Source organism: Rhinoderma darwinii, unplaced genomic scaffold (assembly GCF_050947455.1).
Source record: "Rhinoderma darwinii isolate aRhiDar2 unplaced genomic scaffold, aRhiDar2.hap1 Scaffold_729, whole genome shotgun sequence".
NCBI lineage: Eukaryota > Metazoa > Chordata > Amphibia > Anura > Rhinodermatidae > Rhinoderma > Rhinoderma darwinii.
In genome coordinates this window covers 198,287-224,927 of record NW_027464290.1, presented here as the reverse complement: position 1 = coordinate 224,927, position 26,641 = coordinate 198,287, and the positions used below count along the sequence as shown (strand labels likewise).

Here is a 26,641-nt window from a genome sequence, read left to right as displayed (position 1 = left end):
ATCCATACCAGGGGTTTTTAAATTCTGAAAACTATTAATCGTATCTAATATTTCATTTTTAGTAAATTCCTCCTCTAGAAACATCATCTCATCAGTGCTAAGCTTTTTATCTAACAACCCCATAAAATGTTCCTTTAAAGAGGCATCAAGCACCTTTTCGGAAAATAATTCCTCATAAAAATTTTTTGCTTTTAATAATTTTTCTTCACGGTTTGTTTCCCCTTCTAGACACTCAATAAAATCTTTTTTCCCGTTAATTTTTTTAAAAAAGAAATGAGAGCATTTCTCATCCTTTTCAAGGATTCTTACACGAGAGTTGAAAATAATCTCTTTCCCTTTTTCTTTTAATAAATTATTTATCTGACTTTTTACATCCTCAATTTGATCATCCATTTCTATACCATTGTTTCTAAAGAGGTAAAAACACTGGAGCCTAGAACTAAGATCAATGTATAGTTTCTTTTTTGCATAGGCTATCTTCTTCCCATATTTAACAAAGAAGGTTTTAAAACCCCTCTTCATGAAATCCCACCACTCCAATACATTATTAAACTCGCCCTCTTTTTGTTTTAGCTTATCATAAAACTTACAGAATTCTTCTTTAACCTTATTTCCTTCCAAGAGGGACACATTAAGTTTCCAGTGTGATGGCACCTTACCTTCTGAAACCTCATAATTTAGTGTACATTCAATTAACTTGTGATCTGTAAAACAACTGTCAAAGGATTTAAAAGAAGAACACATCAAATCACTAGATACAAAAATATAATCTAGTCTAGATGAGCATCCACGATTACTCCAAGTAAGCTCATACTCTTTCCTTTTTCCACCTAGTTCCCAGGTATCTTTAAGGTTACAGGCAGAAAAAATATTTTTCAAAACAGATACTGATCCTTCTTTTTTTTTACAGATTTGACAGTTAAAATCACCACCAATGATGATGGGATCTGAACCAACAATAAACAACTGTAGTAACTCAAAAAGGTGAATTCTCAAATTTTTTTCTGTATTTGCATATATGCAAAAACACTTGATTTTTTTGCTATCTTTTAAAACCTCCACCATAAGTATGCGCCCTGGGTATATTTCTTCATGCCTAACAATTTCCCAATCTTTAGAACATAAAAAACCTATCCCGTCACTCTTGAATTCGTTTCCACCTGAAAAACAAGATTTACCTTTCCATATACCTTGTAGATACTTATAACATAATCTCTTTTCTAAATTACATTCCTGTAAGAAAACAAAGTCATAATTTTCATTATTAAAAAAATCATAAATGGCTGTACGTTTATATTGGTTATTAAACCCCTGAACATTCAGGGAGGCAGCCCTGATCATCTTTTAACCAAGATGCCAGGGCTTTCTCCCCCGCCCTCATCGATAAATGGTGGAGAAGTATCAATCTTCAGATCTTCAGCTCCAGATGAGTCAGAGGGAGAAATATCTCCAAGAAGATCATAAACCTTGCTTTTCTTCCCACTTTGGTCAGTCTCTTCATCACTCACTTTCTCTTCTTCTCTAGTATATCTTTTTAAACTTTTTGTTGCCAACTCCATCTCCTCCTGAGCACCAGACGAACCTGCTTGCCCAGGGGGTGAAAGGGGAGTCTCCAACACCACAGTTAATTCCTCTTTTTTCTTCTCCTTTTTCTCTTTTGATATTTTTTTCTCTTTTTCTACCACTAAAGCCTCCACACCTGAGGATTTTGTTTTCCCCTGGGAGCTCTTTTTATCCTTCTTTTTTTCCTCTTTTTTTCCCTTGCCCTTATTCTGTACCACAGAACCTATAGGAGCCTGCGCCTGTTCTGGAGGCACAAAGTCCTCATCTGACAAAATTTCCTCCTCTCTTTTTTTAGGACAATCTGTTTCCTGATGAACGGAATCATGGCATTTCATGCAACGCTTACAGGCCATGTCAGCATGTCCATATTTGCGACATCTACGACAGTATTGGGGCATCCCCGTAAAAAAAAGATAACCCCTACTCCTGTTGATGAAAATAATAGGGGGTGGTCTCAGAACACCCCCCTCAGCAGTCGGATCTTTTTTAAAGACCACACTGTAGATCCTTTTCCCATTCCATGCACCGAAATTAGTAATCCCATGTTTCTTAAGGGTCACCTTCTCACAAAAGTTGTACAAAAAAGATGTGACTTCCATATCAGAAATAAATGGGTTGTACATTTGCACTGTCAGCAGTTTATATTGATATTGAAACAAAGGAAGGACCTTTACTCCCTCCAACATAGCATGTCCTCTATTTCGCTCATAGAGAGCATACGCTGCTTCACAAATCCCACAAGAGTTCAAAGTAACATCGTGAATTCCACGGGAGTTAAAAGATTGAACACAAAAATAATCCCCATCCTTGATCTTTTGGATAGGACCAAACACATTTGAATAAAGAAACCCCAGTTCTTTTACCTGGCGGTATTGCGGCGAGATGACAAAACGAATCGTGTCCTTCAAAGGAGTATCATCCGCAAAGAAGTCCTGGAAATTATCCGATCTTCCTTCCATCGTTCCAAATGAAAAAATATACTCACAGCCCAGAAATCCAAGCTCGATCGCCTCCTGATCCAAATCGATAATCCAGAATCCCACGTCCAAAGAATTTCTCCCTCCACGAAAAGAATCCGGATCCTCCTAAGGAAAAGGCACTACAGCTTTCAGCCACCCCTCAATAGCAGCAGTTCGGTCCGAAAACCGAAAAGGCCGAGCAGGTAGGTTTCCACTGTAGGAACCTTGCCTAATGGTTTCAAACCCACTACAGATCTGAGCCAAAAGGCCGAGAAGCGATAACCCGAAAGGGCCGCGCGTTGCCCGAGCCTGCCCGATACTGCTGTTCAGCCCTTGCAGCGATTCAGACTACTTCTAGGCAATTCCATGGGGCCCTGCAGGCTCACACACTCACAGCTACACGGGAGGTGAATAAAGGCCGGAGAGGAAGCCAGACAGGATTTGCTTCTTTTGCTTGCACCACAATGCAGTGCTGAAAGAGGAGGAATCTACATAAAAACGCCTTCCTGGCAACGCCCAAATGCCCTGCTGCCATGCAGATAAACACTGGCAGCGGCAGCAAGTGCATGCCCACAGCCACCCCTTGTTCCTTCACACCTTGTATCAGCTGTAATCCAGTCCAGTCCAGTGCTGCCTGCTGAGCAGCACTGACCAACACTGCCTGGGCCCAGGCTTTTATCTCTGAGGCCCCATTATGATGTCAGAAAGCTGGCTCTGGCTCCTCAGGGCTCCACTATGACACGTGCAAAGTTCCGTCTGAACTTTATATAAGACGGTGCGGCTCAGTCAGTCACTCAGTGTTGCCTGAGAGGGCAACACTGCAACAGCCGGCCGCCAGGCTGTCTTTTTTTGCACAGCTAGTTGCCTTCAGGAGGCCACAAGAGGGAGACAAGGGACTGCAAAATGGAAAATAAGCATCCACCAACTTTACAGACAACTTCTCCTTGCTCCTACAACCTCCATCCTTGCACAGTTTGTTATTCTTCTAGGTAACATAGTAACAAATCCAAATTGCTGCTCTCTTTGTAGGCAAGCAAGGCTTTGTTGCAACTGCAATTCTTACTCCTTCTTGAAATGTAGGGATGACAGTACATTCCATCACATCCATCTAGTGTACACAGGTAGGTCCATTGTGGCGGGCGGGCGGGTGGGCGGCTTTAATGGCTGTTTGCTGTTCCCCTACTCCACTCCACTATTTGACTGTGGTGCTGCATCAATCAGTGGCTGGCTCAGGTGCAGCTCTTTAACTTACCTAAAAGGGAGGGCGGAGAGAAGACAAGGAAGGTGAATGAGCTGTTCCAATGTGAAATGCCGGAAACACAGACACACAGACGACACAAAACAAGAGGTGGCAATGTATTCATTAATTGCATTTAATCAATTAGCTCATTATCACTCATGCATTGTCCAACAGGTGTTGAAATAATGGGATTAAAAGGGGAGATCCCTTCAGAAAGACAGAAACAATGGCAAACACAAAAAACACTTTTGGAATCTGATTTTAGTCAACACATAAGGAAAGGGTGCACCGGTCCTGGAAATACTGCAATACCAGGTCAATGCGTGGAGTGGACAGAGCAAGCTCTATTTCCATCTCCCTGTTCTAAAAATCCATTTAATATATGGTCCCCAGATAGGGGACGTATCAGATATTAAACTGATAAGAACAGATAAGGTTTCAACAAAATTTTATTGACACATATATATATATACAGAGAATACATTTCATAGAATAAAATTCAGTAATAAAATGCTTGTTGTACATTTCATAAAATATTTTTGGTGTAATACAATTCTGTAATAAATTATTTGTTTGTACATTTTTCTTTAATAAAATTCAGTAACAAAAAGTTTTTATAATTCATTTCATTAAAACCTTTTTGTAAAATTAAATTCAGTAATAAAATGTTTATTTTTAATACATTTCATTAAAATGATAAAAGCAATAAATTTTTAACGAGAAGAAGGTTTCTTTAAAAATATGACAATGGCAGGATAAAACAAGCAGTAAAATCACAATTACAAATACATAAATTATTTACATGGTAATCGTGTTCCACAGAGACAGACACCACATGGATGCCGCCTCTTTTGCTCCTAAATTTTTTTTGTCTCTGAGGTAGTAGACATACAGCTCACTTAGCGCAATCTTGACACAGTCTGTAATGTCAATAAAATCACGTTTAAAAAGAAGAATGTTCCTAACCTTCCAGATGGCATTTTTAAAACAATTAATAATCATCCAGCAGATCATCTGCTGTCTGAATGATGGGCAGGTAAAAAGGCCATAAAAAACGTATTCGTACTTAAAATCTTTAAGACCACAGATCCATTTTAGTAAAAGGCCTGCTTTCCTCCATACCTCCTGTGCATAGTGGCAGTTCCAGAACAAGTGCATTACTGTTTCGTCATTCCCGCACCTATCTCGTGGGCACTTGGCTCTCGCCACCAGTCCTCTCCTATGTTGGAATGCACGTGTAGGGAGGCACTGGTGGACGATTGCCCAGGCAAGGTCCTTATGCACATTTGCAAGATATTTTCCATACACATTTCGCCACACTTGCTTGGACCTTGCCTGCGAGAAATTGGACACTGCCACTGTCTCTTCTCCGTGTCTGCACGCCACTGACACCTTCCTCTGGTCCCCCAATATGTCAGGCTCCAATTCTTGGAGGCTCAGGAGCCTAACAGTCTTTTCTAGCACCACATAGTGTTTTGGGGGACACAGAAGCACAGGAGAATTTAAGGAGATACGAGCCCAACGTTTAAAAACCATGCCCGCTGCGTATTTTAAAAAGCAGCTAAAAATGCCATCGGATTTAAACATTTTAAAACAGAAGCAGAAATATTTGATATAAAAAAATGTAAAAAGGTTAGGAACATCTCTCCCGCCATTGTCTTTACCTTTATACATAAAATCACGTTTTAATTTTTCCATCTTGGAGCCCCACAGAAACATAAAACAAATGCGTGTTAGCTTTTTAATATATAAAATGGATGGAGGGAAAACCATGGCCACATAGAGCATTATTGGGATTAAAATCATTTTTATGATTAAAATTTTCCCCTCCATCGTGAGGCTCCTAAGATCCCACATTAAAACCTTCTTCTCTATTTTTGCTATCACTGAGTCCCAGTTAGAGGTCCCATTGTTCGCCTGATTAAAAACAATCCCTAAAATTTTAATCTGGTCCTTCTGCATTCTGACTCCTGGGGTCAGGGAGGAATCCCAGCCTCCTATATTAAAACAGTCACATTTATCAATGTTAAGTTTAAAACCAGAAGCCTCGCAGAAAAAGGTGGTGTTCCTCAGCGCCCTCCTCTTGGATGATGAATCGGGGCACAGAATTGTCACATCATCCATGTAGCTTAATAACTTTACTTGGTTGCCCCTCCCACCAGGTATTGGGGCGCCTCTAATAACTTTATTGTTCCTGAGCATGGCTAAAAGGGGCTCCATTGCGCAAATAAATAGTAGGGGAGACAATGGGCACCCTTGCTTGACTCCAGATAAAAGAGGAACACCACTAGTTAAAAATCCATTTATAGAAATCTCACTAAAACAGGACCGATATAAAAGCATCACACGACTTATAATAAAATCAGGCACCGCCATTTTTTTAAGAACCATAAAAAGGAACTCATGGGACACTCTATCAAAGGCCTTTTCAAAGTCAAGGGATAAAATAGCAAGGTTTTGGCCTCGATCTTTAAAATACCAAATAACATCTCTTAAAATATTAAGGGACTCAGTGATAGATCTACCAGGTACCCCACAGACCTGATTTGGGTGGATTAATTTACTGATAAAAGGTTTAAAACGGACCGCTATCAGTTTGGCTAAAATTTTATAATCTACATTTAAAAGCGTAATCGGGCGCCAATTTTTGAGCTGGTCCTTTCCACCCTTCTTTTTAAAAATTAGGGACACAATCCCCCTTCTCCAAGAAGGGGGCAGCTCTTCTACAATAAAAGCCTCTTTATATAGTAAAATCATATCCTCTTTTAAAACATCCCAAAAAGTTAGATAAAATTCAATAGGCAACCCATCCTCCCCAGGGGCCTTTCCCGCTGAAAAACTTTTAAAAACAAATAAAAGTTCCTCTAAATTAAGATCCCGGGATAAAACCTCCTGGTCCAAAGTATCTAACTTAAAATCAAGGGAGTTAAGAGCATGATTTAAAAAGGATTCATCAATAGCTTTTTTGCTAAAAAGGAGTTGGTAAAAATTAAAAGCTGCATTTAACATTCCTCCCACGGAAGTCTCCCCTTCTAGGTTTAAAATAGCGTCTCTTTTGTCATTTACCTTTTTAAAAAAGAATCGGGAGCACTTCTCGTCTTCTTCTAGATGCTTCACGTGGGAGTTAAAAATTATTTGTTTACCTTTATCATCAAGACATTTTTTTATTTCAGCTTTTAAGTTTAAAATATCAGAATCCACATCAAACCCAACATCCTTCAATTTAAAAAGCACATGTAGACGCTTATTAAGAACATAAAACCACTGTTTCTTTTCTCTAGCTTTCTTCCTACCTGCTCGGATAAAAAATAATTTAATTTTTGGTTTAATGCCCTCCCACCAGTGCAGCATGGTCTCGTGGGGTTTTCTCTGTAATTGCCAGCACTGGTAGGTCCGCACAAACTCATTTTTAATTTCGGGGTCCTCCAGGAGTGTGGCGTTCAACCTCCAGAGGCCCTTACTTACTTTTTGCTCTCCCTCGAGCTCCAGAGACACATTTAGGAGTTTGTGATCTGAAAAGATATTATTTAAAAGCATGCATTTTTGAGGGGTAAAATCATGAGAGGCAAAGATAAAATCGATTCTGGAGCTCACTCTTCCATTCGACCATGTGGCGCCTGGGTCTCCTGGCAAGAGATCCTTCCAGCAATCGCGTAATTTAAAATCATCAATAAAATTTTTGAGCAGGTAGGTAGTTAGGTCTTTTCTATTTGCATCACCCCCCTGCCGGCACTCTCCTTCTCTTATGCAGTTAAAATCACCCCCTACCAGCAGGGGGGTAGACCCAACACAAAACAGTGGTAATATCTTAAAAAGTTCTGCCCGCTCCTGTTTGTCAGGAGGGGCATACACATTTAAAATACGAATTAAAAGTCCATTAATATGTAGGTGGGTTAAAACAGCTCTGCCGGGCATAATCTCAATCACATTTTGTATGGAAATAAAACGGCCACGGCAGAGTAATCCCACACCTGAAGAACGACAGTCATTGGCTCCAGACCACACCGAAGGGCCCAGCTTCCAGTCTTGTTTTAAATCCATATAGTCCATGCTGTTAGGGATTCCACACTCCTGCAGTAGGCAAAAATCAAAGTCCATTGTCTCAAGAAAAGAAAATAAAGCAGCCCTGCGAACAGGGCTCTTTAGGGACCTCACATTCAGTGAGGAGAATTTTAGGGTACTAGAAGGCATCACTTATGGAGAGTCAGTGTCCACTTCTGAGGAGCCCGACCCCGATATACTCTGGGAGTCAGGCTGCCCCGCATCCGGGGACGCGAACTCCAAGATGTTCACAGGGTCAGAGCCGGATAGATGTTTAGACCCGACTCTTCCCCTGAATTCGCTTTCATCCGAGCTGCGGCATAGTGTTTTCCTCTTAATTGTGGACACGTCCTCTTCTCTCGTCCTCTTCCCCGTACTGGATAAATCCATACGCGCTCCGTCCTCGTCCTCCTCACTCGATGTCTCCTCGGTCTCCTGGCTGATGTCATCTCCGTCACGATCTCCGGCCTCTGCTACCTCAGGTGCGGCTACAGGTCTCTCCGGATCGCTGGTCATCTCGGGTTGCTCAGGAGCCTGTGAGGTCCCTTCCTTCTTTCTCATCATTCCGCCTACTGCATCTAAAGCCGTCTGCATCCGACCCTCTATTGGCGTAACAAGAGGGACGGACTCTAGCTCCCCAGCCGATCGGTGGCGGCTGGTGCTTGGGGTATCCCGCAAGGAGCCCCTGCGTCTGGACTCCTTATTTGGCTCTTCACCAGCCACCATCTCTGCCCAGTCCCCTTTTGTGGGTATCGAGGACCGGCGAGACTTTTTTCCGACCGGTTCCGGGTTGGAGCTTGGGGCCTTCATTACAGAGCTAGAACAGCCCTGCTCGGCCCCCTTGGAATCCCTAGGACCACCCTCCACACGTGGAGTGGGGGGTATTGGCCCTGACCCTTCGGTAGGTCCCGGGGCATTACCAGCAGTGCCCACACCTGTTGCAGGCTGCTGCCCTGGCCCCGGTCGGGGTGGCCCAGGTTTGGGTTCACCCCTCAATGACTGCGTTCTCTTTGGACAATCTTTGTACATGTGTCCTGTCTCCCCGCACAGGTTACACATGGTGCTGGAACTGCACTTGGAGGCCACGTGCCCAAGGCCTCCACATTTGTTACAGCGTATGACATGACCTTCACTGCATGCGTCTTTTGTATGTCCATACGACTGGCAGTTCCAGCAGAACCGGGGCATCTGGGGGTAAAAGAGATAACCCCGGTTCCTCCCAATGGCAAAGTTGGCTGGCGGATGTACAAAGCCTCGTATGCCACTTGGGTCTTGGAAGAACTTCACGAAGTACTTCCGTTTGCCATTCCAGAAGCCCTCTGCATTTTTTACTTCATGGCTGAAGTGTATCTCTTTACAATATCGCCCTAGGAAAATCTCGATGTCCCTGGCAGGGACAAACGGGCTATGCATCACCACGACGAGTGGAATGGATTCCTCGCCGTAGAGGAACGAGAAATTGAGCCCGTCCAGGCGCTCATCTGTCTGGTCCGCACCAGACAGGGCTGCACAGATGGTGTCGCAGCAGGCCGCGGTACAAAAGGAGATGGTATATCGTCCGCGGCCTTCCTGGTCATTAAGACACAGGATATTCTCCCGTCTGAGGCCGAAGAAGCCAAGCAAGATTTCCCCTACTATGAACTTCAGGTTCCTCCGCTGGCGATGTTTCTCCTCGACCTCAATCCGGATAGACTGTCGCAACTGGGTCTCCCCAGTCACGAATCCGTATGTGAACGGCATCACAGCTTGTCCCAACACAGCTTGTCGCAAAAAGGAATCGCCCTTCTAGGCCGTCCGGCGCAAGCCGTCCGCCTAGTGATCCCTTCTCGTTGCCTGAGGACTAGTCCGACTACCCAATAGCTGCAGGGGGGTGAAGTCAAGGCGATAAACCTGTGACGATCCCCCCAGGCCAAGTAGCCGGGTACCCCAGGCACCTTCTGAAAAAACCTCCTGTATAAATACACTTGGTCTTAGCCAAAAGGCCGAGAAGCGATAACCCGAACGGGCCGCGCGTTGCCCGAGCCTGCCCGATACTGCTGTTCAGCCCTTGCAGCGATTCAGCCTACTTCTAGGCAATTCCATGGGGCCCTGCAGGCTCACACACTCACAGCTACACGGGAGGTGAATAAAGGCCGGAGAGGAAGCCAGACAGGATTTGCTTCTTTTGCTTGCACCACAATGCAGTGCTGAAAGAGGAGGAATCTCCATAAAAACGCCTTCCTGGCAACGCCCAAATGCCCTGCTGCCATGCAGATAAACACTGGCAGCGGCAGCAAGTGCATGCCCACAGCCACCCCTTGTTCCTTCACACCTTGTATCAGCTGTAATCCAGTCCAGTCCAGTGCTGCCTGCTGAGCAGCACTGACCAACACTGCCTGGGCCCAGGCTTTTATCTCTGAGGCCCCATTATGATGTCAGAAAGCTGGCTCTGGCTCCTCAGGGCTCCACTATGACACGTGCAAAGTTCCGTCTGAACTTTATATAAGACGGTGCGGCTCAGTCAGTCACTCAGTGTTGCCTGAGAGGGCAACACTGCAACAGCCGGCCGCCAGGCTGTCTTTTTTTGCACAGCTAGTTGCCTCCAGGAGGCCACAAGAGGGAGACAAGGGACTGCAAAATGGAAAATAAGCATCCACCAACTTTACAGACAACTTCTCCTTGCTCCTACAACCTCCATCCTTGCACAGTTTGTTATTCTTCTAGGTAAAATAGTAACAAATCCAAATTGCTGCTCTCTTTGTAGGCAAGCAAGGCTTTGTTGCAACTGCAATTCTTACTCCTTCTTGAAATGTAGGGACGACAGTACATTCCATCACATCCATCTAGTGTACACAGGTAGGTCCATTGTGGCGGGCGGGCGGGCGGGCGGGCGGGCGGGCGGCTTTAATGGCTGTTTGCTGTTCCCCTACTCCACTCCACTATTTGACTGTGGTGCTGCATCAATCAGTGGCTGGCTCAGGTGCAGCTCTTTAACTTACCTAAAAGGGAGGTGTAACGGCAGGGGGTAGGGAGACGGACAAGTGAGCCCTAATCTACCCGCCACTCTGTCCCTGCCTACTTGCAACGACCCGCCCTAGGCGACGGGGTACAACTGGGCGGCGGTCCCTGCGCTCAGTAAGTGCACGACAAACACGACAAACAAACAAGGAACACAAGCAAGGAAAAGGGGCCGTTGCCCACGGCAACACCGTGAGCAACCAGAGTGGTGAACGAGCCGAGTCAAGCCAGGAGTGTGCGAGGTACAAAACGAAAAGCAGAAGAGTAGTCGGTAAGCCAGGGTCGGTATGGAGCAGGATCAAAAATAGCAGGAGCTGTAGCTGGGCCAGGAACCACAAGGAAGGAAACAAAAGCAATAACAAGCACCGAGGGACAGGAAGTGCAGGCTTAAATAGACCGAGGGCGGGAGCTAGCTGAGTCTGGCCAGGTTACGATAGGCTCTCCCACTCCTAAGCCTGCCAGCCTGAATGGTGGAAGCAGGAGTCAGTCTCAGGGATGTATTCTCAGGTGCTGACTGATTAGTTCTGGGAGTTAACCCCGCAGTGCCTGGCAGATCCTTTACAGTACCCCCCCTTTTATGAGGGGCCACCGGACCCTTTCTAAGTGGACCTGGCTTACTGGGGAAACGCAGGTGGAACTTCCTGACCAATACCCCAGCGTGAACATCCCGGGCGGGTACCCAAGTCCTCTCCTCGGGCCCGTATCCTCTCCAATGGACCAGGTACTGGAGGGAGCCTTGGACCATCTTGCTGTCCACAATCCTGGCCACCTCGAATTCCACCCCCTCCGGGGTGAGGATGGGAACAGGAGGTCTCCTCGAGGGAGCCAAGGACGGGGAGCAGCGTTTGAGGAGGGAGGCATGAAACACGTCGTGTATCCGAAAAGACGGGGGTAACTCCAGCCGGAAGGAGACAGGATTGAGGACCTCAATGACCTTATACGGCCCAATAAACCGGGGAGCAAACTTCTTGGACGGAACCTTGAGACGCAAGTTCCTAGACGACAACCACACCAGATCCCCGACCATAAACAGGGGGTTAGCAGAACGTTTTTTATCAGCCTGAGTTTTTTGTACGCTCTGGGACACCTCTAGGTTTTTCTGAACCTGGGCCCAGACTGTGCACAGTTCCCGATGAACGACCTCTACCTCAGGATTGTTGGAACTACCAGGTGAAACGGAGGGGAACCGTGGATTAAACCCAAAATTACAAAAAAAAGGAGAGACCCCAGACGAGTTACTGACCCGGTTATTAAGGGAAAATTCGGCGAGGGGAATGAAAGAGACCCAATCAAATTGACAGTCAGAGACAAAACACCTTAAGTATTGTTCTAGAGACTGATTAGTCCTCTCCGTTTGGCCATTGGTTTCAGGATGGAAGGCAGAGGAGAAGGACAGATCAATCCCCAACTTCATACAGAAGGCTCTCCAAAACAATGAAACAAATTGTACCCCTCTGTCCGAAACAATATTGACAGGGACCCCATGGAGACGCAGGATGTGTTTGACAAACAAGGTAGCCAACGTTTTGGCGTTGGGTAGTTTCTTGAGGGGCACAAAGTGGCACATCTTACTGAAGCGGTCCACCACCACCCACACCACCGACTTGCCTTGGGATGGAGGCAAATCGGTGATAAAATCCATGGAGATATGTGTCCAAGGTCTCTGGGGAATGGGCAACGAACGCAGTAAGCCCGCTGGTCGGGACCTGGGAGTCTTGGACCTAGCACAAACCTCACAAGCGGCGACGTAGGCCTTAACGTCTTTAGGCAACCCAGGCCACCAATAATTTCTGGTAATGAGGTGTTTGGTACCCAGGATGCCTGGATGGCCAGATAGTGCGCAGTCATGATTTTCCCTAAGTACCCTTAGCCGGAATTGCAGGGGAACAAACAGCTTGTTCTCAGGAAGGTTCCCGGGAGCTGCACCTTGATCAGCAGCAATTTCAGAGACTAAATCAGAATCGATCGAGGAAATGATTATACCTGGAGGCAAAATACAAGCAGGATCTTCCTCCGAAGGAGGGCTGGCCATGAAGCTACGCGACAGTGCATCAGCCTTAATATTTTTAGACCCAGCCCTATAGGTAACCAAAAAATTGAATCTGGTAAAAAATAACGCCCATCGAGCTTGTCTCGGGTTTAGCCTCCGGGCAGATTCTAGGAACACCAGATTCTTGTGGTCGGTAAGGACCGTTACCTGGTGCCTAGCCCCCTCCAGGAAGTGGCGCCACTCTTCAAATGCCCATTTAATGGCTAAGAGTTCGCGGTTGCCAATATCATAGTTACTTTCAGTTGGCGAAAACTTCCTGGAGAAGTAGGCACAGGGGCGGAGATGGGTGAGGGACCTGGTACCCTGGGACAAGACAGCCCCCACTCCCACCTCAGATGCGTCAACTTCCACGATAAATGGCTCCATTTGGTTGGGCTGAACCAGCACCGGGGCCGAGACAAAGCACTTCTTAAGGACCTCAAAAGCCTGGACAGCCTCAGGAGGCCAGTGGAGGAGATCAGCACCTTTGCGAGTGAGGTCCGTAAGGGGCTTAGCGATGACCGAGAAGTTAGCAATAAATCTCCTGTAATAATTAGCAAACCCCAAAAAACACTGTAACGCCTTCAGGGAGGCAGGTTGGACCCATTCCGCCACAGCCTGAACCTTGGCTGGGTCCATGCGGAATTCATGAGGAGTGAGGATTTGACCCAAAAATGGAATCTCCTGTACCCCAAACACACATTTTTCGGTTTTGGCAAACAGTTTATTTTCCCGAAGGACCTGGAGCACCTTCCTGACATGCTCCACGTGGGAGGACCAGTCCTTGGAAAACACCAGTATGTCATCAAGGTACACTACCAGAAAAATCCCCAGGTAATTTCTCAAAATCTCATTTATGAAATTCTGGAAGACCGCAGGGGCATTACACAACCCAAAGGGCATGACGAGGTATTCAAAATGGCCTTCGGGCGTGTTAAACGCAGTCTTCCACTCATCCCCCTCTTTGATGCGAATAAGGTTATACGCCCCCCGTAGATCCAATTTAGAAAACCATTGGGCCCCCTGAACCTGATTAAAGAGATCAGGAATCAAAGGAAGGGGATACTGGTTCCTTACCGTGACCTTATTCAGGCTACGGTAGTCAATGCATGGCCTAAGACCACCATCCTTCTTCCCCACGAAGAAGAAGCCAGCACCTACCGGAGAAGAAGAGGGACGAATGTAACCCTTGGCCAGGGATTCCTGGATATACACTCTCATAGCTTCACGTTCGGGACAAGAAAGATTAAATATCCTACCCTTAGGAAGCTTAGCTCCTGGTACCAATTCGATAGCGCAATCGTATTCTCCTGGAGGCAACTAGCTGTGCAAAAAAAGACAGCCTGGCGGCTGGCTGTTGCAGTGTTGCCCTCTCAGGCAACACTGAGTGACTGACTGAGCCGCACCGTCTTATATAAAGTTCAGACGGGAACTTTGCACGTGTCATAGTGGAGCCCTGAGGAGCCAGAGCTAGCTTTCTGACATCATAATGGGGCCTCAGAGATAAAAGCCTGGGCCCAGGCAGTGTTGGTCAGTGCTGCTCAGCAGGCAGCACTGGACTGGACTGGATTACAGCTGATACAAGGTGTGAAGGAACAAGGGGTGGCTGTGGGCATGCACTTGCTGCCGCTGCCAGTGTTTATCTGCATGGCAGCAGGGCATTTGGGCGTTGCCAGGAAGGCGTTTTTATGTAGATTCCTCCTCTTTCAGCACTGCATTGTGGTGCAAGCAAAAGAAGCAAATCCTGTCTGGCTTCCTCTCCGGCCTTTATTCACCTCCCGTGTAGCTGTGAGTGTGTGAGCCTGCAGGGCCCCATGGAATTGCCTAGAAGTAGGCTGAATCGCTGCAAGGGCTGAACAGCAGTATCGGGCAGGCTCAGGCAACGCGCGGCCCGTTCGGGTTATCGCTTCTCGGCCTTTTGGCTCAGATCAGGTTTATTGCCTGGTTTGGGCTGGAGGTGCGAGTTTGGAGCGATCCTCCGTTTCCGTTTACGGGAAACTTTTTTTGCTGTGGTTTTGTACCGACAGGTTTATTGTGAAGAATGGCTGCCATCAAGAATACCATCCGGATTGAAGTGCCCCCGAGAGAAGCCAACAAGAACAACGTGAAATTTGTGGTTGCAGATCTTATCGAAAAAAAGGCTGGAGCAGAAAGGCAAGACATCTATGCTGTACAAGACTTTCCAAAAACAGGTGCGTACGATGTCACGTTCCATGAGGATTTTACTTGCCTTAATGTATATGAGTGGCTGAGAAACAACACTGAAGATCCCATGATGCAAGGAGTTAAAGTTACACCATTGTTTGGATTCAATGAAATTAACTTGCTTGTACATGTGTATAACCCTTACACCAAGATTGATCTGCTGGTGAATTTCCTGCTCAAGTACTGTGAGTATGTGAAAGGAGGAGTTGCACAGACCAACATCCTAGGGATTTTTAACTGTAAGTACAGATTTCAAGTCAAGCTGAAACGTGACTTAAACTGTGTTGGGGGTTTTCAACACCCACCGTCAAGTTTCTCTGTCGCAGGGCACCGTGGTTTTCTAAGTTATCCAGGACAGCCAAGGTATTGCAGGAAATGTTTTTCCTTTGGTCACACACAGGTCTTCTGTGATAAATCAGTGTGTTGCAGAAATTGCAAACAAGAAGGCCACACTGCAGGTGAGTGCCCCACCCCAAAATCCTGTGATGCGTGTGGGGGGACTGACCACATGTACAAGTTTTGTCCTGTAGCAGATGCTCAAAGGGCTGCAAATGAGGAAAAAACCAAAGCAGCACAGCAGAGACAGGAGGAGCAAAGAAAGCAAAGACAAATGCAACAGGTAAAGTCTTATGCTAGTGTGGTGAAAGACTCGGGCGGAGCACAGAAGCTGAAAGTAAGTGAGCCACAGATTTTGCAACCAGGTGGGCCCCACCCTTTCTTACCCCTGATGAGGCACTTTGAGGAGCTGTTTGAAGAGGCAGGGGAGGCGGTGCATGAATCAGATCCAACGAATATTCATGAGTTCCCATCAAGCATAGAGACGGTAAAGAGTCAAAGGGAGGGTGGTGGGGATGAATCAGACGAAGATGGCCAAGCATTGTGCGTGCAGAGGAGGGTTTTCAAGAAAAGACGTAGTGAGGAGGGTGAAAACCAAACCCCGCAAGCCGGCTCTTCGTTGCAAACGCTGGAGGAAGACATTGCGGACGTTGTGGATGGTGGTGGAACTTTATAGATAATGTTTTTCCTTTGTTCTGTTTTTTCAGTGTTCTCCATGAGCTAAAAGTTTTTTGGCAATATGGGAGTCAAAATCGCTTCACAAAATGTGAGAGTGTTTAAAACTAAGAATAGAAGAACTGCCATATTAGAGTTTCTTGCACAAGAAAATGCAGTCATATATTGTTTGCAAGAATGTGGTTTGAATGAAGCAATTAGTAGTGATGAATGGGTGCATGGAAGTTCAATTTGGTCATGGAGTGTATCAAATGAAAATGATGGGCTGGGAATTTTAGTTAAGGGAAAAGAAGTGTCTCTTATTAGTTATACAGTTATAGAGGAGGGGAGGTGTATCTTGGCCTTTTTTAGCTATAAAAATGTTAAGTTTTGTATCATTAATGTTTATGCGTCAACGGACAAAGTTGAAAGAAAAAATTTGTTTGATAAAATTAAGTTTTTCGTTCCAGGAGGGCTACCGGTAATATTAGTTGGAGACATGAACTGTGATATTAGTAAAAGTACTGTCGATATTTCAGGGAAAGTATTATTAGAAATAATTAATGATTTTCATTTATCGGACATGCAGAAATTATGCAAAATCGATCCCAGGTTGAATACCTATCATGCAGATAGAGGTAGAATACATAGTTGTTTAGATTATTGTTTTATTTCTCGGAACTTAGTTCCTTTAAGTTACAGTCAACAGCAAGTGGTATTTTCTGACCATGAATTGGTTATATGTGAAGTAGATGTGGATGTAAACAATGTGTCTGGGCGTGGTTTATGGAAATTAAATGTTAATTTGATGGAAAGTGAAGATGTGAGAAAGGAGTATGCTAGAAAGTATGAGAGTTGGTGTAGACAAAAAGGAACTTTCAATAATATAGGTAAATGGTGGGATTGGGTTAAATGGAAAACAAAAATATTTTTTAGGAATCTTGGGTATAAAACTGCTGCAGTTAAAAGAGAGAAGTATGTGAGACTAAATGCACGTCTGAATTTATTGTATAAATTGAGAGAGAGCGGTGCGGAAGTGAATGAAGATATCTTGTGTGTAAGAAGAGAGATTAATGAATATTTGAATGATAGAGGAAAAAGTATTATTTATAGGGCAAAATTAGATAAAATGGAGTTTGATGAGAAGTGTAGCAGGTTTTTTTTCAAAAAAGTCTTTAGTAAAAGACAAAGTATGAATGTGTTGGTTGGAAGAGATGGCAATGAGGTGAGCGGTGATGGAGTAAGTGAAGAAGTTGCGAGTTTTTATGAGGATTTGTATGCAAATAAGTGGAGAGATGAAGATATGGAAAGTGATGTGCTAAAAGTTTTGGATGGTAAGTTGAGTGATGTAGAAAAACAAGGTGTCATGAAAGAGTTGGTGATAGAAGAATTATGGAAGGTAATAAATAGTATGGCGGTAAATAAAACGCCTGGTGAAGACGGATTACCAATAGAATTTTATAGACGTATGTGGGATGTGATAGGGCGTGATTTCTTCGAAGTATGTAAATATATGTGGACGAATGAAGAAATGGTTGCGAGTATGCGTGCAGGAGTAATTGTATTGATACCAAAAAAAGGGGATTTGAAAGATTTGAAGAATTGGCGTCCAATAACGTTGCTCAATTGTGATTATAAAATTTATGCAAAGGTGATCGCGAATAGGATGCGTGATGTGATAGAGAGTGTGATTGGGGAAGAACAGTGTTGTGCAGTGCCTGGAAGAAGATTGCATGAGAATGTGTGTATGCTGAGAGATTGTTTATGGGACTCTATGGAGAGGAAAAATGATGTCTTTTTATTAAGTTTAGACTTTGAAAAAGCCTATGACAGGTTATCTCATAGTTATTTATTTAAGGTTTTAGTTAGAATGGGGTTTCCAGTTGAGTTTGTCTGGCGTATTAGAAGCCTATATAAAGGGATATATAGTCGGGTGTTATTGAATGGGCATGTATGAAGGAAAGTGAATGTGTTGTCAGGCGTGCGTCAAGGATGTCCGTTGTCTGCGATTGTTTTTATTTGTTCAATTGAACCTTTGTTGTGTATGATAAGAAAGGACAAAGTTATTCGTGGTGTACATGTGCCAGGTGGAGGAGGGAAAGAATGGAAAGTAAGTGGTTATATGGATGATGTTTGTGTTTGGTGTGATTCTGAGTGTTCAGTGAGACGAGTGAAATTGCTAGTGTCCTTCTTTTGTAGCGTGTCTGCTTTTCGTGTGAATTGGGACAAGAGCGAATGTAAAAATTTTGGAAAAGGCGTTTTGAGGAGGGATATAGGAGTGAATGTAGTGAATGGACCAATTAAGGTTTTGGGTGTAAAGTTCAATGAAAGATTGGATGGTGCGGAATGTTGGGAAGATGCTAAGAAAAAAGTTGAAAACAAGTTAAATTTTTGGAAAATGAGGAGTTTATCCTTCTTTGGGAAAATCTTAGTAATCAAAAGCATTATTTTACCGATCTTTTTGTTTATTGCCATAGTCTTTCCACCAAGCTATATGGGTCTTAGGAGTCTAAATAGAATTTTGTTTGTTTTTTTATGGGGATCCAAAATGGAGAGGGCTAAAAGAGAAATTTTAGTGAAAAGTATAGATAAGGGAGGTCTTGGGTTTCCAAATTTAGAAATTTATTTTGGGGTAAATTTGGTTATCTTTCTATTGAGAGTAGTTAGATCAGATGGAAAGTACGCATATATGTGTAGATATTTATTTGGTACCTATTTGATTCGAATGAAGTGGTGTGTGCGAGATTTGCGTCGTCCTGTTTCCTTCGTCATTCCTGTGTGGTATGTATGGATGTACAAGTTCCTTGGTAAATATGAATTACGGGATGTGGATGTCAGAATGTTGCGAAATAAGAGTCTAGTGTATAGGATGATTGAATGTAGAGAGACTGAGTGTAGTATAAATATGGTGAGAGGAAGAGATGTAAGTAAAGTATGGAAGAAAGTAAGAATGGATGGCTTAACGAATAAACAGAGAGAGTTAGTCTGGCAAAGCCTTCACGGAGTACTACCGGTTAGAGAGTTCCAGAGGAATCGAGGTTTGGTCAGGAGTGATGCGTGCCCGAGGTCTGGCTGTAATGGAAAAGAGAGTATTGTTCATTTGTTTTGGAATTGCCAGTATGCAAGAGAAGTGATAAAGAGAATAGGACCGTTATGTAAAGAGTTGACTGGGGTAAGTTTGTTATCTTTTGAAATGTTTATGTTTGGTTTGTGTGCGTGTAATGGAGAAAAAGAGAGAGTGTTGTGGTTGCTGCTTGCATGTATAAAAGAAGTATTATGGGATGTTAGAAATGTGTATGTATTTAAAAGAAAAGAATTTCCTGTAAAAGACAGTGTAAGAATGGTGTTAGGAAAATTATATGTTTGTTTTTTGTGGGATAAAAGGAGAAGAGGAGAAGATGCTGAAGGAGTGTGGAAAGTGAGAAAGTGGATAGATGTAGTAAATTGTTCCTAATAGCTATTTTATGTTTATTTATGTGTATTATTTGTTGGAAATAAAGAAAGTCCACATGATGATGGGAAACAGTGCCCTATAACTGTTACTGATGTTCTAATGGTAGTTTTGGACCGTTGAATATCCCATCTGAGGATTTAATAAAAAAAATAAAAAAAAAATCTGTTCTTATCAGTTTAATATCTGATACGTCCCCTATCTGGGGACCATATATTAAATGGATTTTTAGAACAGGGAGATGGAAATAGAGCTTGCTCTGTCCACTCCACGCATTGACCTGGTATTGCAGTATTTCCAGGACCGGTGCACCCTTTCCTTATGTGTTGACTAAAATCAGATTCCAAAAGTGTTTTTTGTGTTTGCCATTGTTTCTGTCTTTCTGAAGTGATCTCCCCTTTTAATCCCATTATTTCAACACCTGTTGGACAATGCATGAGTGATAATGAGCTAATTGATTAATTGAAATTAATGAATACATTGCCACCTCTTGTTTTGTGTCGTCTGTGTGTCTGTGTTTCCGGCATTTCACATTGGAACAGCTCATTCACCTTCCTTGTCTTCTCTCCGCGAATCGAATGCAGCCAAGAGCGAGCGTCTGTGACTTACGGTTCAGGAGTTATTCACAGAAACATGGTTCTGAACATGCTGCCAATTGCTCGCCTGGGAAACATGCAGAGAAGTCCAAGATAGTGTTTTTTAGACTGGCTGCCACGAGCTGAATCGAATGCAGCCAAGAGCGAGCGTCTGTGACTTACGGTTCAAGAGTTATTCACAGAAACATGGTTCTTTTACTGCCAGCCGCGAAAGCGAAAATAACCAAGATCGAGCGTCTAGGATTTACTTGTCAATAACTCGCCTGGGAAACATCCAGAGAAGTCAAACACAGTGCTCCTATACTAATTGCCAGGCGCTGAGACGAATGCCGCCAAGATCGAGCGTCTAGGACTTACGGTTAAGGAATTAGCCTCAGAAACATGGTTCTGAACATGCTGCCAATTGCTCGCCTGGGAAACATGCAGAGAAGTCCAAGATAGTGTTTTTTAGACTGGCTGCCACGAGCTGAATCGAATGCAGCCAAGAGCGAGCGTCTGTGACTTACGGTTCAGGAGTTATTCACAGAAACATGGTTCTGAACATGCTGCCAATTGCTCGCCTGGGAAACATGCAGAGAAGTCCAAGATAGTGTTTTTTAGACTGACTGCCACGAGCTGAATCGAATGCAGCCAAGAGCGAGCGTCTGTGACTTACGGTTCAGGAGTTATTCACAGAAACATGGTTCTGAACATGCTGCCAATTGCTCGCCTGGGAAACATGCAGAGAGGTCCAAGATAGTGTTTTTAAGACTGGCTGCCACGAGCTGAATCGAATGCAGCCAAGAGCGAGCGTCTGTGACTTACGGTTCAAGAGTTATTCACAGAAACATGGTTCTTTTACTGCCAGCCGCGAAAGCGAAAATAACCAAGATCGAGCGTCTAGGATTTACTTGTCAATAACTCGCCTGGGAAACATCCAGAGAAGTCAAACACAGTGCTCCTATACTAATTGCCAGGCGCTGAGACGAATGCCGCCAAGATCGAGCGTCTAGGACTTACGGTTAAGGAATTAGCCTCAGAAACATGGTTCTGAACATGCTGCCAATTGCTCGCCTGGGGAACATGCAGAGAAGTCCAAGATAGTGTTTTTTAGACTGGCTGCCACGAGCTGAATCGAATGCAGCCAAGAGCGAGCGTCTGTGACTTACGGTTCAAGAGTTATTCACAGAAACATGGTTCTGAACATGCTGCCAATTGCTCGCCTGGGATACATGCAGAGAAGTCCAAGATAGTGTTTTTTAGACTGGCTGCCACGAGCTGAATCGAATGCAGCCAAGAGCGAGCGTCTGTGACTTACGGTTCAGGAGTTATTCACAGAAACATGGTTCTGAACATGCTGCCAATTGCTCGCCTGGGAAACATGCAGAGAAGTCCAAGATAGTGTTTTTTAGACTGGCTGCCACGAGCTGAATCGAATGCAGCCAAGAGCGAGCGTCTGTGACTTACGGTTCAGGAGTTATTCACAGAAACATGGTTCTGAACATGCTGCCAATTGCTCGCCTGGGAAACATGCAGAGAAGTCCAAGATAGTGTTTTTTAGACTGGCTGCCACGAGCTGAATCGAATGCAGCCAAGAGCGAGCGTCTGTGACTTACGGTTCAAGAGTTATTCACAGAAACATGGTTATTTTACTGCCAGCCGCGAAAGCGAAAATAACCAAGATCGAGCGTCTAGGATTTACTTGTCAATAACTCGCCTGGGAAACATCCAGAGAAGTCAAACACAGTGCTCCTATACTAATTGCCAGGCGCTGAGACGAATGCCGCCAAGATCGAGCGTCTTGGACTTACGGTTAAGGAATTAGCCTCAGAAACATGGTTCTGAACATGCTGCCAATTGCTCGCCTGGGAAACATGCAGAGAAGTCCAAGATAGTGTTTTTTAGACTGGCTGCCACGAGCTGAATCGAATGCAGCCAAGAGCGAGCGTCTGTGACTTACGGTTCAAGAGTTATTCACAGAAACATGGTTCTGAACATGCTGCCAATTGCTCGCCTGGGATAGATGCAGAGAAGTCCAAGATAGTGTTTTTTAGACTGGCTGCCACGAGCTGAATCGAATGCAGCCAAGAGCGAGCGTCTGTGACTTACGGTTCAGGAGTTATTCACAGAAACATGGTTCTGAACATGCTGCCAATTGCTCACCTGGGAAACATGCAGAGAAGTCCAAGATAGTGTTTTTTAGACTGGCTGCCACAAGCTGAATCGAATGCAGCCAAGAGCGGGCGTCTGTGACTTACGGTTCAGGAGTTATTCACAGAAACATGGTTCTGAACATGCTGCCAATTGCTCGCCTGGGAAACATGCAGAGAAGTCCAAGATAGTGTTTTTTAGACTGGCTGCCACGAGCTGAATCGAATGCAGCCAAGAGCGAGCGTCTGTGACTTACGGTTCAGGAGTTATTCACAGAAACATGGTTCTGAACATGCTGCCAATTGCTCGCCTGGGAAACATGCATCTGTTCTTATCAGTTTAATATCTGATACGTCCCCTATCTGGGGACCATATATTAAATGGGTTTTTAGAACAGGGAGATGGAAATAGAGCTTGCTCTGTCCACTCCACGCATTGACCTGGTATTGCAGTATTTCCAGGACCGGTGCACCCTTTCCTTATGTGTTGACTAAAATCAGATTCCAAAAGTGTTTTTTGTGTTTGCCATTGTTTCTGTCTTTCTGAAGGGATCTCCCCTTTTAATCCCATTATTTCAACACCTGTTGGACAATGCATGAGTGATAATGAGCTAATTGATTAAATGCAATTAATGAATACATTGCCACCTCTTGTTTTGTGTCGTCTGTGTGTCTGTGTTTCCGGCATTTCACATTGGAACAGCTCATTCACCTTCCTTGTCTTCTCTCCGCCCTCCCTTTTAGGTAAGTTAAAGAGCTGCACCTGAGCCAGCCACTGATTGATGCAGCACCACAGTCAAATAGTGGAGTGGAGTAGGGGAACAGCAAACAGCCATTAAAGCCGCCCGCCCGCCACAATGGACCTACCTGTGTACACTAGATGGATGTGATGGAATGTACTGTCGTCCCTACATTTCAAGAAGGAGTAAGAATTGCAGTTGCAACAAAGCCTTGCTTGCCTACAAAGAGAGCAGCAATTTGGATTTGTTACTATGTTACCTAGAAGAATAACAAACTGTGCAAGGATGGAGGTTGTAGGAGCAAGGAGAAGTTGTCTGTAAAGTTGGTGGATGCTTATTTTCCATTTTGCAGTCCCTTGTCTCCCTCTTGTGGCCTCCTGGAGGCAACTAGCTGTGCAAAAAAAGACAGCCTGGCGGCCGGCTGTTGCAGTGTTGCCCTCTCAGGCAACACTGAGTGACTGACTGAGCCGCACCGTCTTATATAAAGTTCAGACGGAACTTTGCACGTGTCATAGTGGAGCCCTGAGGAGCCAGAGCCAGCTTTCTGACATCATAATGGGGCCTCAGAGATAAAAGCCTGGGCCCAGGCAGTGTTGGTCAGTGCTGCTCAGCAGGCAGCACTGGACTGGACTGGATTACAGCTGATACAAGGTGTGAAGGAACAAGGGGTGGCTGTGGGCATGCACTTGCTGCCGCTGCCAGTGTTTATCTGCATGGCAGCAGGGCATTTGGGCGTTGCCAGGAAGGCGTTTTTATGTAGATTCCTCCTCTTTCAGCACTGCATTGTGGTGCAAGCAAAAGAAGCAAATCCTGTCTGGCTTCCTATCCGGCCTTTATTCACCTCCCGTGTAGCTGTGAGTGTGTGAGCCTGCAGGGCCCCATGGAATTGCCTAGAAGTAGGCTGAATCGCTGCAAGGGCTGAACAGCAGTATCGGGCAGGCTCGGGCAACGCGCGGCCCGTTCGGGTTATCGCTTCTCGGCCTTTTGGCTCAGATCAGAGTTTATTGCTCTGGTCTGGGTCGGGGGTGCGAGTGTTCCTGTGGTAGCAGGAGACCTTTTGAGTGGCGATCCTCCTATGGTCCTGGACCGATAGGCTGAAAAGATGGCAGGTATGGAATTTTCCTCAGGTATCCAGAAGACAGTCCGGCTGAAGGTGGAGATCTCTGACAGCGTGAAGAACAGCATCTCATATGTTGGACACAAAATTGTGGAGAAGATGGCTGGTATTTCCTTGGAAAATGATGTTTTTTGTATTCAAGAATCAAAAAAACAAGGTATCTATGACATTTCCTTTTATGTGGATGGGACCTGCCTGCTATTCTATGAATGTCTGAAGACCAATGCATCTAACCAGGTACTGAGGAATGTCATATTTGTTCCACTGTTTGAACTAGAAGAAAAAACTGTTTTTATCCATGTGTTTAACCCTTTCACGGATGTTAATATCCTAAAGAACTTTCTTGGACAGTACTGTTTAAGTGTGAAAGGAGGGGTAAGGCAGAAAAGTATCCTTAACATCTTTAATGGAACATATAAATTCTGGGTGAAATTAAGACCTGATGAAAGCTGTATTGGGGGAGTGAGACACCCACCTGCCAATTTTTCTGTGGCTGGAAACAGAGGCTATCTGTATTATCAAGGACAGCCATCCTTTTGCAGGAACTGCTTTAAATTTGGCCATTTAAAGGAGGATTGCCCAGGGGTTAAACTGTGTAGGAACTGTAAAAATCCTGGACATGAGGCTGGGGCGTGTCCACAGCCTAGAGCCTGTGATTTATGTGGATTGACTGGGCATATGTACAGAGACTGTCCTGAAGTGGTAAAGAGGAGGGAAGAAAGGAAGAAGCAGGAGGAGGCTAGGAATCAAATGGATCTTGATAGGAAGAGGGAGGAAGGAGCAAGATTCTTGAGGATGTCTGAGGAGGCTGAAAAAAGACAAAATGAAGCTGTCCAAGACCAGCAGCAGGTGGAGATGGGGGAGGGGTTGATTAGCCCAGCTGTGGAATCTCCCATGAGCATTTTGATTGATGAGTCAGCAAGAATAGACTGGTCTCTCTCCGAGGAAGATGAACCTCCTGGGGGGGAAGTGACTGTCACAGGTGCAGAATGTTTTCGTCCCCCTAGGAAAACGGCAAAAAAGCCACGTTTTGAGAAGGTGGAAGAAGAGGCGATTTTGTTGGAGAACCCATTCGAATGTTTATTTGAGGCCCATATGGATACAGGCTCTGGCGGAGAAGGTTCTTCCAAAGTACTCCAGAGGAAAATCTTAAAATAATGGCGTTGCTAAATTTTCTTCCTTTGGGTTGTTTTAGATTATGTCTTTGAAGTTTTTGTCATCCAATGTGCGTATGTTTAGGAGTAGAGCCAGAAGAGCTCTTATACTAGATATATTAGCAAATCAAAATGTTGATGTCATTTGTGTTCAAGAGTGTGGATTGGATTTTGTGGTGGGGCAGGAGGAGTGGGTGCACGGGCCTGCAATATGGTCAGTGTCAAACAAAAATAGAAATGATGGTGTGGGGATTTTATTCAAAAACAAAAAAATAGAAATTTGTAGTCATACTGTTATTGAGGAGGGAAGGTGTGTGATGGTGGTGGTGAGATTTAATAGAGTGAATGTTCGTATAATTAATATATATGCTCCAGTTAATAAGAATGAAAGAGTGGAATTGTTTGAAAAAGTTAAAATGTTTTTGCCTGGGAAGGATCCGGTTGTGTGGATAGGGGACTTTAATTGTGAGATTGATGGAAAAAATGTGGATGTGTCTGGTAATGTGGTTAAAAATATATTGTTTGATTTTCAGTTGAAGGATGTGATAAAATTATGTGGAGTAGACCCCCAAGATACATATTTTTCAGACAGGGGTATTTATAGTTCGAGACTAGATATGTGTTTTGTGTCGAAAGGTATTATGGGTAAAAATTATATGCAAATGAGGGTAATATATTCGGATCATGAGTGTGTGATGTGTGAACTGGTTTTGGATGTGGAATGTATAAGTGGGAGGGGTTTATGGAAATTAAATGTTAATTTGTTAGAAGATGAGGAGGTGTATGGGAAATATGTTAATTTGTATGGGAGTTGGTGTAGAAGGAAGAATGAGTTTGTAGATGTGTTGGAGTGGTGGGATTGGGTGAAGGAAAAGACAAAAGTATATTTTAAGAAAGTTGGTTATAGAAGAGCAGCTGGTAGAAGGAGAAAGTATGAGTGCTTGTATAAAAGATTGGGGTTTTTGAGAAGTTTGAAGAAGAATGGTTGGGAGGTGGATGAGAAGATTGAGGAAGTTAAGAAGAATATGAAAGAATGGATGGTGAAAAAGGGTAAGGAAATTATGTATCAAGCAAGATTGGATAAGTTAGAAAAGAATGAGAAATGTTCGAGATATTTTTTTAAAAAAGTGATTGGGAGAAAAGAGGATTTGGTATGTGTGTATGATAAGGATGGGAATGTGGTAAAAGGGAAAGTGGTGTTAGGAGTGGTTGAAGAGTTTTACAGAGAATTGTATGCAGTAAAGGAGTGTGATAGAGATTTGGAGTCGGAGGTGGTGGCTGTGATTGAGAAGCAGGTGGACAGAGTGGAGTATGATAGGCTGGTGAGAGGAGTTGGGGAGGAAGAGGTTAAATCAGCTATTGAAAGCATGTCAGTGAATAGAACACCGGGAGAGGATGGGTTGCCAGTGGAGTTTTATAAGCGAATGTGG

General features: G+C 44.4%; 1 non-coding gene and 2 pseudogenes across 1 annotated transcript; 2 read left to right on the top strand and 1 right to left on the bottom strand.

The window, feature by feature from the left end:
• Nucleotides 1-4,040: 4,040 nt before the first annotated feature.
• LOC142729604 (U2 spliceosomal RNA) lies at nucleotides 4,041-4,215 on the bottom strand (annotated as a pseudogene).
• Nucleotides 4,216-19,600: 15,385 nt separating this feature from the next.
• On the top strand, nucleotides 19,601-19,792 carry LOC142729605 (U2 spliceosomal RNA). Its single transcript, XR_012878383.1, has one exon. It is a non-coding gene; the product is annotated as a U2 spliceosomal RNA (small nuclear RNA).
• Nucleotides 19,793-22,502: 2,710 nt separating this feature from the next.
• LOC142729623 (U2 spliceosomal RNA) lies at nucleotides 22,503-22,678 on the top strand (annotated as a pseudogene).
• The last annotated feature ends 3,963 nt before the right edge of the window (nucleotides 22,679-26,641 follow it).